Consider the following 13,460-nt stretch of genomic DNA (forward strand, 5'->3'; position numbering starts at 1 on the left):
TCTCATAATTCTGTGTAGTTCCGTTCCTCTGTTATTCCCCTAAATAATTCTGAATAACCTGATAACTTGGTGCTACCATTCCTCTTGTCAAAAGGGTGTGTCCCTGCACCATCTCACTCTGTCAGGACTGATTGGGCAGTGTCAGAGTGTATGGGACACACCCCCAACTTGTATCACCCAGTGTTTAATGGTTTCATTAATTTGTAAGAGGAATAACAGAGGAACGACACAATGTAGAGTTCAATGAAAAAAATGCTCCAAAAATATTATTTGATGGGGAATACAAGTATTTACTAAAACAAACATGTCAGGAGAGGTGAGAGGTCCTCTCTTTAAAACTAGTAATTTGTCCTCTTGCAGAAATATTTATTTCAGCTTAACTTTTCATGTGTCCTGAGCGAAACAAGTCGTCTTTTAAGTAAGTATTAGTATTACCACCAATTAAAATCATCGGAATCAAAGATTCTGTGTTGTTAGTGTTTAGTAATTAATTTTACCACCGTCTTGGGCTTTGTAAAGTTACAATATGGGAGAACACTCTGGTTGACTGGAACCTCCCAATTCACTAAATAAGCTATGTTCTACAATTCATCCCAGTGTTTTGGTTCACTGCTGATTAATTTTTTAACATCTGTGTAAGTATTTGATTAAAACACTCAGCAAGACCATCTGTTTCTGGATGATAATTTTGTGAAAGGGGAATTTTTAAAACATTGCACAGCTCATTTAGCAGTGTCGATGTAAAATTAAACCCAAGTTAACTTAAAGTCTACAAAGGTCAGCTAAACCACATACTACTCCATACACAGGTTCAGTTTATAACAATTTATTTGTATTTCAGGAGGACCTGTAACCTCTCCTGACAACAATTTTGGAACGTATTTTCTTAGAACTCTGTGTTGTGACGTTCCTCTCTTATTCCTCCTAGAATATTAAGAATAAATTGACAACTGGGTGTTACCATTCCCCTTGTCAAGAAAGTGTGTTCCTACACAGTCTTACTCTGTCAGCACTGATTGAACCTTGTCAGTCTATGTAGAGGCACACCCTGTCACTGGTAACACCCAGTTGTCAATTTATTCATCAATTTGTAGGAGGAATAACAGGGGAACTGCATAACATAGAGTTCTAGGAAAGATGCTCGAGAATTGTTATTTCATAGGGAATTAAATTATTTTCGAGAGCAGACATGTCAGAAGAGGTGACAGGTCTTCTTTGAGGAGACTATTAATGGATGTTCCAGGGTTTTGAAAGCAAATTTTGAACCCCAAACCTAAGGCAACACAACCATAATACAGCTTCATACAACCTCCAAGTTATATGGAATCTTAAGGATAAGGCCACATAGAGTGGCACAGACCTGGCCACGATGCGGCCAACAACCACGCCAGCACTATGTTCGGCCCGGCTTTCAAGCAGCCTGTAAATGGCTGCGCATTGTTGCAGGTAAAACATCCCTTTACTTGCAAAATTGGGCAGCTATTAATACACACTTTATGGCCACACGATTTTGCAGGTAAATGGCCGTTTTACCCACAACAACTTCATTGAGCAATTACATCGCTACATCTATATGCCACAATACCTTTGTTAGGCTTACAATTCCGGGCAGTCAGATGGTCTGATGAAGGTGTCATTTGGTCGAAAAGTTCACCTATTACTACTCTGACCTGCCAGCAGAAACACTGTGTATTCAAATAATAAATCTACAAATTTTGCATCAAGACATTGAGAAGAGGGGAGTATATATATATATATATATATATATATAAGCTGTATATCTGAGAATCTAGCACTGGGATGAGACAGTAACACTTACCACAAAGCTGCAGCACGTCTTTCTGTGTCTCTCTGCTCCCTCCTTCTACTCCCTCTCCCCTCTCCATTGACTTGTATAGGCAGCAGCATCTGTGTCTTCCTCTCTGCTCCGTCTCTTTCCTCCTGCTCCCCCTACCCTTTCCATAGACATCTATTGGCAGGCAGTGAAGAGACACATCCCCACATCCTGTAAGTCCTTTTCCTCTGCTCTTTAAGTAGGGATGGATTTTGCTTGACAAGTGGTGGACAGCAAATTAAAAGAAGGGAGACACATAGTGGCAGTAACTTCACAGAGAATTTGCATGAATGAAACAACAACGTTTTAACAGTGAGTAATTTACAAAGTTGATATATATCAGGTGATATATGTCAGCAGAATTAGTTTAAGAAGTTAGTGTTCATTTAAGTCGTTCAGGCTATTCCTTTACAAGTAACAAATAATAACTATTTGCGCTGTTTTCACCTTTAACTACAGACTATGGTACTTAGCACCCGTCATCCGTAGTGCAGGATCCAAACAAACACCACAAATGCAAGCTAAAGAAAATGAGCTATCACAGTGAATGTTATGTCGAGATAGATAGGTAACAGATAGATAGATAGATAGATAGATAGATAGATAGATAGATAGATAGATAGATAGATAGATAGATAGATAGATAGATAGATAGATAGATAGATAGATAGATAGATATGAGAGAGATAGATAGATAGATAGATAGATAGATAGATAGATAGATAGATAGATAGATAGATAGATAGATAGATAGATAGATAGATAGATAGATAGATAGATAGATATGAGATAGATAGATAGATAGATAGATAGATAGATAGATAGATAGATAGATAGATAGATAGATAGATAGATAGATAGATAGATAGATAGATAGATAGATATGAGATAGATAGATAGATAGATAGATAGATAGATAGATAGATAGATAGATAGATAGATAGATAGATAGATAGATAGATAGATAGATAGATAAATGATGCTCATATATAAAGGGGTTAGATAAAGTCCTAGTAGACATTAGAGAGTCAGACACAACTTTTCAGGGTAATTGGGGCACCCACGAATCGCAGTGAATTTATTTGGACCAAAATGAATCAGATTCGGGCCCGAAACAAATTTCAGGATATTCGATCATCTCTAGTGCTGTGTGGATGAGGCCTCATTTTAATAGTACCTACAAAACTTTTTGTTTTCTTATGCATATTTTTTTAAGACATAATTGCTATCAGAAAAAATATTTAACAGTGTGAGAATCTTATTCCTATTTGTAAGCTTGAAAATGTGCCATGAATACGAATATTTAATAACATCAATCAATTCAATGATTATATAATCTCATATGACACAACAAAGCGGATTTTCGTTTATATACTTTATATTATACCAAGAGTCATCAAGCAGAAAATTAAATTGCAATGTGATTGAAGATATCCTTGAAGAATTCCTCTAAGCTTTACGTTTGTTTTACTTCTTTTATTTGTTATGTTTTTTTTGCTTTTTTTTTATTGAAAAACATTGAACCCAAGGCCGATTAGGTCTATATTCTACCCCTTCCTTGTATTTGGTGAAGATCAATAAATGACCATTATAATTAATAAAACACTACAATACAAATATAGTAAAAAAAAAAGTCGTTATACTCAAATTTTTTAAATGATTAATTCAGAATGTACAGCAGAGTTTTCAGGCATTTCTTTTTAATAGTGAATTCAATTATCTGGTCCTAGAGATAAGGCAAATTACATTCAAAATACGCACAGAGTATAATTTTTGTTGGGTTCTTCTATTTATTTATAGCTAAACATTTTCTCAGCTATCATCAATGATCTCCCAATCGTGAAATTACTTTTTTTTTTTTATATATTTCTTTACTATCTGGAGGATAGTTTTACCTGTTCTATCATATCAAGAACATACTGTCAAGCATGCTAATTGTTCAATTTTTGTTTGCGCAGAACGTTTTTATGATGACTTACAACAATTCAACGGTGGTGAAATCAATGGTCTAGAGCAGCCTTTCATAATATTTCTTTTTTTTAGGTATTTTCCAAATTCACATCTCCAGGCCTGGACAGTTTAAATTGACATGTTGTTTTGTATTGACCCCACTGCGGACCGGCACCGTCTCATTGTCTAGCCAGAACGCCAGCTGCTGCCGCAATGAGTCCCAGAAGGACTGCCAGGGATGTCTGGTGGCATATAAGCAGAGTGTTGCCGCCTTGCCAATCAGAGTTATAGGTGATGCATTTAAAATAGAGATTCATACCCTAGTTTGGATTTGTTCTTTTGCTATTAGTATTTGTACTCAGAACTTCTGTTATTGACCTGAATTACTTGTTTCCTCTACTGCCTCGTTCCCTACTGTACCACAAAACTGGTCTGCTAAATTACAGATACTGACTCTTTGGCTCTTCTGTTGTACTCCCTACAGTACCGCATACTCAGCTCTGCTCAGCCTCCGTTACCAGACTTTGGCTTTCCACAAATCTTTACCTCCCTGACTCCTGTTGCTGACTTCTGGATTGCCTGACCATGCTTCTGTACCCTTCCCAGAATGTTTAGAGACTCTTTACTTTTGTCATATAACCCTACAGCAACTCTACCGCCAAAGTCCCCATTTCGTCGGATTCTTTGTCGTTCTCCCGAGGCACTTGAATCGTGGGGCCAGCTAAGTACCTCAACATTAACTAAAATGGTAAAAAAAATGTGCCGTCCGGTCTGTTCTTTTCCAGGGTATCGTAGGAATCGGACCATTACACATGTACACAGTGGAATCGTGAGCTTAGATGAAAGTGCACTAAGTCCCTGTGGCTCCGTAATATGCTTTAATTTTTTTCTGTCAAATTCATACTAGTCAACTAAAGACCAACTTTTCAATTAAAACTTTTGACACAGTTTTACCCTGTAAGGCAGCACATGGGGTTCCTACTGGTCCCTATTTCTTCATGAGGCACCACATTTTCCCCTAGACAAAATATGGCCCGTGATGGAGTATTTCTCTTTCAATAGTTTTTTGTTGAAAATGTTAAACTAAATTATCAAGAAAATCAATATACAATAGATTATAGTGAGAACACAAAGTATGATCGATAAACTGCAAAACATTAAATAGAATAAAAACCTTCATGATAAAATTGGAGGTATAAGTCTTTGACAAAAATCTTTACATATTATGTCAATAATAAAATGTATTAAATACTGTACAATGTATGTAATGTTTGTATGTAATGTATGTACTGTCTAGAAGAAAGAATATAACTGGGTGATAGTCAACAAAGGTAAGGGGGCGTAGAGGGTACATCTAAATAAATGGGCTTCATTACCTTAGCACATCCGTACATAACTTGATGGACATATATATTTTTTCCACCGTACTAACTATGTAACTTAAACAGAAAAAATGGGACATAAATATCAAAACCACAAAAAAGGCCATACTCACTAGGTAGGTGGGTGGGTGAAAACCCGTTCCCATCAGGACGCAGACGGGTCAAAGAATGCTGCAGAAGGAGTGTGCATTAAATAGTGATAGCCCCTCCCACTAGTCTTGAGGGGAGTGGCGGACTAAGTGCTCAAAGGTGTGCGATAAATGTGTGTCAGTGTAGTGCTAGGGTGTGAATGGATGGTAAAAAATAAATATGTATGTATGAAAGTGTCAGAACTGTGTAATAATGTAATAAAAATAAATAAAATAAATGTGATGAATAGGGGTCAGTGCTGTGAATAGTACATGGGGTGTCAGTACTATGTGTAATACGTGGAGGGATAATGTGCTGGTCGTCAGGCATGGCGTATCTTGCCGAATAACAGCCTATTTGTAACGCCGCTAGTGTTAGCTAAAGCGGGCTGCTCTGCATTCCAAACCAAACGCCAGCACATCATGCCCTCCCAGCATATAAGACCCGGCTGCGTCCTGAAAAAAAGTGTAGTATACGTAGTAAGAAATATCCATGAAACATGGGGTATTAGTTGTTATTTTGGCCAAAATACGCAAAGCTCGCAACCCAACGTCAAGGGTCCCCAGTGCCTTGCGAGTCCCTAACCAGAACTTTTCGTTCCTAATTTAAAAACACAAACAGAAAAAATGGGACATAAATATCAAAACCACAAAAAAGGCCATACTCACTAGGTAGGTGGGTGGGTGAAAACCCTGTTGCTGACTTCTGGATTGCCTGACCATGCTTCTGTACCCTTCCCAGAATGTTTAGAGACTCTTTACTTTTGTCATATAACCCTACAGCAACTCTACCGCCAAAGTCCCCATTTCGTCGGATTCTTTGTCGTTCTCCCGAGGCACTTGAATCGTGGGGCCAGCTAAGTACCTCAACATTAACTAAAATGGTAAAAAAAATGTGCCGTCCGGTCTGTTCTTTTCCAGGGTATCGTAGGAATCGGACCATTACACATGTACACAGTGGAATCGTGAGCTTAGATGAAAGTGCACTAAGTCCCTGTGGCTCCGTAATATGCTTTAATTTTTTTCTGTCAAATTCATACTAGTCAACTAAAGACCAACTTTTCAATTAAAACTTTTGACACAGTTTTACCCTGTAAGGCAGCACATGGGGTTCCTACTGGTCCCTATTTCTTCATGAGGCACCACATTTTCCCCTAGACAAAATATGGCCCGTGATGGAGTATTTCTCTTTCAATAGTTTTTTGTTGAAAATGTTAAACTAAATTATCAAGAAAATCAATATACAATAGATTATAGTGAGAACACAAAGTATGATCGATAAACTGCAAAACATTAAATAGAATAAAAACCTTCATGATAAAATTGGAGGTATAAGTCTTTGACAAAAATCTTTACATATTATGTCAATAATAAAATGTATTAAATACTGTACAATGTATGTAATGTTTGTATGTAATGTATGTACTGTCTAGAAGAAAGAATATAACTGGGTGATAGTCAACAAAGGTAAGGGGGCGTAGAGGGTACATCTAAATAAATGGGCTTCATTACCTTAGCACATCCGTACATAACTTGATGGACATATATATTTTTTCCACCGTACTAACTATGTAACTTGTATTTTACGAGCAGTCACATACAAAGTAAGAAGATAATATGTTATTTATTCTAAATGCGGCAATTGACCAAATAGACTAGATATGGCTATAAAAAAATAATGATTCCATTTTTCCTTTATGACTAGTCAGCAATTTTTTTTACAAGCAATTGGTAGAAACGCTTAAAGTAAGTTCACTCATAGCTGGAATGAATGTTTTTTTTTCATTTCCTCGCTAATAATTAATGGGTGGCATGAAAATTTTGGCACACTATAACGCTAATATGGAAAGGAACTGAATTAATCCCCAGTAAAAGTAGAGCAAATTCGGGTTGTAGGGTAATAGATGTTGTAGACATATGGGAGATCAGGGTGGAGATTGATGACCAGAATAGAGTAATGTTAGGGCAGTTCCAGAAATGCGGAATAGATAGCCTGTTGCTCCGCCATCTTTCCAGCAGTTTGGTGAGGAATCAGGGAAATTTAAGAAAATCTCAATGGAGTATAATACCATATGAGTAATGCCGTCAGTGGATGGAGCACAAGATGGATTTGTGTATCCAGGAAAGAGCAATCTTCCAATCCTGAGGGGTAAAGGATTTGGCAAAATCTCTCTCCAGTTGGGTTGATTTTTTTAAGAGAAGAATGGCCAATAGTTTGTACCTTTAGTCTGGGAAGTAGAGAATAATTGGAGGAAGGTAGAGAGCAGAGAGGGCAGGATGGATCCCCAATAGTTTGTACCTTTAGTGTGGGGAGTAGAGAATAATTGGAGGAAGGTAGAGAGCAGAGAGGGCAGGATGGATCCCCAATAGTTTGTACCTTTAGTGTGGGAAGTAGAGAATAATTGGAGGAAGGTAGAGAGCAGAGAGGACAGGATGGATCCCCAATAGTTTGTACTTTTAGTGTGGGGAGTAGAGAATAATTGGAGGAAGGTAGAGAGCAGAAAGGGCAGGATGGATTGAGCTTGAGGGTGATTGGGTTAGGAAGTTTCTCATTTGAACGCATTTATAGAAATTATTTCCTGGAATGACGAAATTTCTCTTGGAGTTGAGAGAAGAATAATAAAGTATTATTGAAGTATAAATCATAGTAGTTTTTTAATCCCCAAAGCAAACCAGTTGTTTAGAGAAACATTTGGTGTGTGATTAGAAAGTGAAGTTAACAGAATGTTTCAGTTGGTGGATGAAGAACAGAAATCTTGAATTGAACAACAGGTCTGCGAGGCCAACAAAAAAGTTTGCTGTCAAGTGCTTTTGCATACAATTTTTGAGTCTGTATTGAGAAGGTGGCATTGGTAGAATATAAGGTAGAATTGGATGGGAATGGAAAAGCTTTAAGCATTTCTTCAGGAAATGTAACATTTCTCACAGCTAAATTTAATAAAGTGCAAAAGCGTGGGAGTAAGGGTCCTATTACACGGCTTAACGAGACAGCTTGTTGATCGGCACTCGTTTGCCCCTTTCACAAGAAGCTATTATCAGTAATGTATGGGAATGAGCGCTATCCAATCACTTGTATATTTCTATCATGTCTATCATTTTCTATTACAGGAGCTGCGCTGCCTACAATGATAATATTTTAGACTGCCTAAACTATACAATCAGCCGATGAACGAGCGTTTTGTCAATTATCGTTTTGCCCGATAATTGGCTGGCGTAAAAGGGCCTTAAAGAGGATCTGTCACCAGTTTATTAATTCCCTATCTCTTATCTAATATAATAGGCGCTATGATGCTGATGACTACAGTGTAATGTTTTTTCAAAAACGTTTATCATTTGCAAAGATTTTGATTTTCTTTTTTTCCTCCCCACCTTCCAAAAGCCATAACTTTTTTATTTTTCCGTCGATATAGTCTTACGAGGGTTTGATTTTTGCGGGACGAGTTGTAGTTTTTCGTAGCACCATTTATTGTGCCATATAATGTACTAGGAAACGGGGAAAAAATTATTTGTGGGGTAGAAAATGAAAAAAATAGTGATTCCTCCATGTTTTTTTGCGCTTCGTTTTTACAGAATTCACTGTGCAATTAACTTTATTCTGCGGGTCAATACTATTACGGTGATACCAAATATATATAGTTTTTTCTATATTTTACTACTTTTACAAGTAAAAACCTAAGTGTCAAAAGGAAAATTTATTTTGTGTCGCCAAATTCGGAGAGCCATAACTTTTTTATTTTTCCGTCGATTAAGTGGTATGAGGGCTTATTTTTTGCAGAATAAGCTGTAGTTTTTAATGATATTTTGGGATACATGCGACATTCTGATCACTATTTATTTCATTTTTTTGTGGGCGATGAGGTGACCAAAAAATAGAGATTCTGGCGTTTAATTTTTTTTTTACGACGTACACCGTGTGGGTTAAATAATGATATATTGTATTAGTTCAAACTTTTACGGGTGCGGCGATACCAATTATATATATATATATATATATTTTTTTTTTTTTACTGTGTTCTAGGGGGAAAATGGGAAAATATTTTTTTTTCGTTTTTTTAATATTTTATTTTTTTTTTACACAAAAAAAACACCTTTATTTTACTAATTTTTACTTTTTTTATTAGTCCCCCTAGGGGACTTCAACCAGCAATCTTCAGATCGCTTGCACTATATACTTCAATACTAATGTATTGCAGTATATCGTGTTTCTGACAGGCACCTATTAACCCCTTCCCTCTTTAGCCACTTTTGACCTTCCTGACAGAGCCTCATTTTTCAAATCTGACATGTGTCACTTTATGTGGTAATAACTCCGGAATGCTTTCACCTATCCAAGCGATTCTGAGATTGTTTTCTCGTGACACATTGGACTTTATGTTACTGGCAAAATTTGCTCGATATGTTCAGTATTTAATTGTGAAAAACACCAAAATTTAGCGAAAAATTGCAAAAATTAGCATTTTTCTCAATTTAAATGTATCTGCTTGTAAGACAGGCAGTTATAATACACAAAATTGTTGCTAATTAACATCCCCCATATGTCTACTTTAGATTGGCATCGTTTTTTGAACATCCTTTTATTTTTCTATGACCTCACAAGGCTTAGAACTTTAGCAGCAATTTCTCACATTTTCAAGAAAATTTCAAAAGGCTATTTTTACAGGGGCCAGTTCAGTTGTGAAGTGGTTTTGAGGGCCTTATATATTAGAAACCCCAAAAAAGTCACCCCATTTTAAAAACTTCACCCCTCAAAGTATTCAAAACAGCATTTAGAAAATGTCTTAACCCTTTAAACATTTCACAGGAATTAAAGCAAAGTAGAGGTGAAATTTACAAATTTCATATTTTTCTGCAGAAATACATTTTTAATACAATTTTTTTTATAACACAGAAGGTTTTACCAGAGAAATGCAACTCAATATTTGTTGCCCAGTTTTTGCAGTTTTAGGAAATATCCCACATGTGGCCGTAGCGTGCTACTGGACTGAAACACCGGCCTCAGAAGCAAAGGAGCACCTAGTGGATTTTGGGGCCTTATTTTTGTTAGAATATATTTTAGGCACCATGTCAGGTTTGAAGGGCTCTTGCGGTGCCAAAACAGTCAAAATCCCCCAAAAGTGACCCCATCTGGGAAACTAGACACCTCAAGGAAATTATCTAGGGGTGTAGTGAGCATTTTCACCGCACAGGTTTTTTACAGAAATTATTGGAAGTAGGCCGTGAAAATTAAAATCAACATTTCTTCAAAGAAAATGTAGGTTTAGCGATTTTTTTTCTCATTTCCACAAGGACTAAAGGAGAAAAAGCACCGCAAAATTTGTAAAGCAATTTCTCCCGAGTAAAACAATACCTCACATGTGGTAATAAACGGTTGTTTGGAGACACGGCGTGGCTGAGAAGGGAAAGAGCGCCATTTGGCTTTTGGAGTTCACATTTAGCAGGAATGGTTTGCGGAGGCCATGTCACATTTACAAAGCCCCTGAGGGGACAAAACAGTGAAAACCCCAAACAAGTGACCCCATTTTGGAAACTATACCCCTTGAGGAAATTATCTAGGGGTATAGTGAGCATTTTGACCCCACAGGTTTTTTGCAGAAATTTTTGCAAGTAGGCTGTGAAAATGAAAATCTACATTTTTTCAAATAAAATGTAGGTTTAGCTAATTTTTTTTCATTTCCACAAGGACTAAAGGAGAAAAATCACCATAAAATTTGTAAAGAAATTTCTCCCGAGTAAAACAGTACCCCACATGTGGTAATAAACGGCTGTTTGGACACACGGCGAGGCTGAGAAGGGAAAGAGCGCCATTTGGCTTTTGGAACTCAAATTTAGCAGGAATGGTTTGCGGAGGCCATGTTACATTTACAAAGCCCCTGAGGGGACAAAACAGTGGAAACCCCCCACAAGTGACCCCATTTTGGAAACAACACCCATTGAGGAAATTATCTAGGGGTATAGTGAGCGATTTGACACCACAGTTTTTTTGCAGAAATTATTGGAAGTAGGCCCTGAAAATAATAATCTACATTTTTTCAAAGAAAATGTAGGTTTAGCTAATTTTTTCTCATTTCCAGAAGGACTAAAGGAGAAAAAGCACCACAAAATTTGTAAAGCAATTTCTCCCGAGTAAAACAATACCCCACATGTGGTAATAAACGGCTGTTTGGACACACGGCAGGGCTTAGAAGGGAAAGAGCACTATTTGACTTTTTGAGATCACATTTAGCAGGAATGATTTGCGGAGGCCAGGTCACATTTGCAAAGCCCCTGAGGGGACAAAACAATGAAAACGCCCAAAAAGGGACTCCATTTAGGAAACTACACCTCTTGAAGAATGCATCTAGGGGTGTAGTGAGCATTTTGACCCCACAGATGTTTCATAGAATTTATTAGAATTAGGCAGTGAAAATAAAAACAGTCCTTTTTCTTCAATAAGACGTAGCTTTAGCGCAAATTTTTTCATTTTCTCAACAAATAAAGGAAAAAAAGAACCCAACATTTGTAAAGCTATTTCTCCCGAGTACGGCAATACCCCATATGTGGTCATAAACTGCTGTTTGGGCAAACGGCAGGGCTCAGAAGGGAAGGACCACCATTTGGAGTGCAGATGTTGCTGGATTGGTTTCTGGGCACCTGTGGGCCCAAAACAGTGGAAACCCCCCAGAAGTGACCCCATTTTGTAAACTACACCCCTCAATGCATTTACCAAGGGGTGTAGTAAGCATTTTAACCCTGCAGGTGTTTTGTAGAAATTAGTGTGCGCTCAATGTTGCAGAGTGAAAATGGGATTTTTTTCCATAGATATGCCAATATGTGGTGCCCGGCTTGTGCCACCATAACAAGACAGCTCTCTAATTATTATGCAGTGTTTCCCGGTTTTAGAAACACCCTACATGTGGCCCTAATCTTTTGTCTGGACATATGACAGGGCTCAGAAGTGAAGAGTACCATGCGGAGTGGAGGCCTAATTTGGCGATTTACAAAGTATTGGTTCACAACTGCAGAGGCTCAGATGTGAAATAATAAAAAGAAACCCCTGATAAGTGACCCCATTATGGAACTGCACCCCTCAAGGCATTTATTAAGGGGTGTAGTGAGCATTTTCACCCCACAGGTCTTTTCCATAAATGAATGCGCTGCGGATGGTGCAAATTAAAAATTTATATTTTTCCCTAGATATGCCATTCAGTGGCAAATATGTCATGCCCAGCTTATGACGCTGGAGACACACACCACAAAAATTGTTAAAAGGGTTCTCACGGGTATGACGGTGCCATATATGTTGAAGGAAACTGCTGTTTGGGCACGCTGTAGGGTTCAGGGCCGAGGGAGCACCATTTGGCTTTTGGAGAGCGGATTTTGCTTGGTACTATATTTGTTTGAGTATTGCTGGTGTTTTATAATGTGGGGGTACATGTAAGCGGGGCAGAGTATATAAGGGGCATAGTCAGGTGGTATAAAAAAATAAAAATAATCCATAGATGTGTGTTACGCTGTGAAGCAATCCTTTCTGCACAGGCCGGTGTCGCACTGATAAATGGTGTCATTTCTTATCCCCCTTTTGGTCCACACTCCGCGCCTTTGTAGTTTGGGGAATTTTGCTGGGAAAGTATTATCCTGGTATAATACGGGCACCGTCGCTTCCATCGGATATGATTGGGCCCTCCCTTCCTGGTTCCCTAATTTTAGGTCCTTGATAAATCGCCTCTTGAAACAGAAGAAATGTTCTCCTCGGGCACAACTGCATATTTTTTTATTTCCTGACTTATTGGAGCCATAACTAATTTTATTTTTCATAGACGTAGCGGTATGAGGGCTGGTTTGTTGCGGGACGAGCTGTAGTTATTATTGGTACCATTTTGGGGTACATGTGACTTTTTGATCACCTTTTATCCTATTTTTTGGGATGCCAGGTAAACCAAAAAACGCAATTCTGGCACAGCTTTTTTTGGTTTTTTTTTATACAGAGTTCACCACGCATTATAAACTACATGTTACCTTTATTCTGTGGGTCAGTACGATTCCGGCGATACCTCATTTATAGAACTTTTTTATGTTTTACAACTTTTTGCACAATAAAATTACTTTTGTAAAAAGAATGTATTTTTTCTGTCGCCAAGTTGTGAGAACCATAACGTTTTAATTTTTTTGTCGACGGAGTTGTATGAG

The sequence above is a fragment of the Rhinoderma darwinii genome, chromosome 1 (genome assembly GCF_050947455.1).
Source record: "Rhinoderma darwinii isolate aRhiDar2 chromosome 1, aRhiDar2.hap1, whole genome shotgun sequence".
NCBI classification, from domain to species: domain Eukaryota; kingdom Metazoa; phylum Chordata; class Amphibia; order Anura; family Rhinodermatidae; genus Rhinoderma; species Rhinoderma darwinii.